This window comes from Trachypithecus francoisi, unplaced genomic scaffold (genome assembly GCF_009764315.1).
Source record: "Trachypithecus francoisi isolate TF-2019V2 unplaced genomic scaffold, Tfra_2.0 Contig01579, whole genome shotgun sequence".
Taxonomy (NCBI): domain Eukaryota; kingdom Metazoa; phylum Chordata; class Mammalia; order Primates; family Cercopithecidae; genus Trachypithecus; species Trachypithecus francoisi.
This window is the reverse complement of record NW_022681442.1, coordinates 11799140-11800246: the sequence shown is the minus strand read 5'-3', so window position 1 is coordinate 11800246 and position 1107 is coordinate 11799140. Positions and strand designations below refer to the sequence as shown.

Here is a 1107-nt window from a genome sequence, read left to right as displayed (position 1 = left end):
TTGTCAGGAGGTGTTCAAGAAATCCCTGAAGAGGGCTGGGCGCGATGGCTCACACCTGTAATTCCAGCGCTCTGGGAGGCCGAGGCAGGCGGATCATGAGGTCAGGAGTTTGAGACCAGCCTGATCAACATGGCAAAACCCCGTCTCTGGTAAAAATACAAAAATGAGCCAGGAGTGGTGGTGGGTGCCTGTAATCCTAGTCTACTTGGGAGGCTGAGGCAGGAGAATCGCTTGAAACCGGAAGGCAGAGGTTGCAGTGAGCTGAGATCGTACCCCTGCACTCCAGACTGGGCAACAAGAGTAAAATTCTGTCTCAAAAAAGAAAAAAAAAAGAAAAGATGCTCAATTACACCCATCATAATAGAAATTCAAATTAAAAGCATAAGGGGAATATATCAGATTGGCAAAGATCAGAACATTAGCTAACACACTCTGGCAAGATCGTGGAGCCTCTTTCCACCCAGCGCCGAGCAATGGGCATCTCTCAGGACAACTGGTACAAGCACCGCAAGACTGGGGACAAGAGAAAGCGCTACCACAGGAAGCAGAAGTATGAGTTGGGGTGTCTGGCTGCCAACACCAAGATTGGCCCTCACCGCATCCACACAGTCCGTGCGCAGGGAGGTAACAAGAAATGTGGTGCCCTGAGGCTGGGCATGGGGAATTTCTCCTGGGGTTCAGTGTTATACTCGCAAAACAAGGATCATTGATGTTGTCTACAATGCGTCCAATAACAAGCTGGTCTGTACCAAGACCCTGGTGAAAAACGACTTCATGCTCACTGACAGCACACCATACTGCCAGTGATACAAGTCCCACTATGCGCTGCCCCTGGGCTGCAAGAAGGGAGCCAAGCTGACTCCTGAGGAAAAAAACACTTTAAACAAAAATGATCTAAAAAAATTCAGAAGAAATACAATGAAGGGGAAAAGAATGCCCAAATCAGCAGCCTCCTGGAGGAGACTGCAGGAGAAGTTCCAGCAGGGCAAGCTTCTTGCATGCATCACATGAAGGCTGGGGCAGTGTGGCCGAGCCCATGGCTATGTGCCAGAGGGCAAGGAGTTGGAGTTCTATCTCAGGAAAATCAAGGCCCGGAAAGGCAAATAA

The 1107-nt window shown here is 49.5% G+C and overlaps 1 pseudogene; it reads left to right on the top strand.

Moving 5' to 3' along the window:
• Positions 1–473: 473 nt before the first annotated feature.
• Positions 474–1107, top strand: LOC117064337 (annotated as a pseudogene).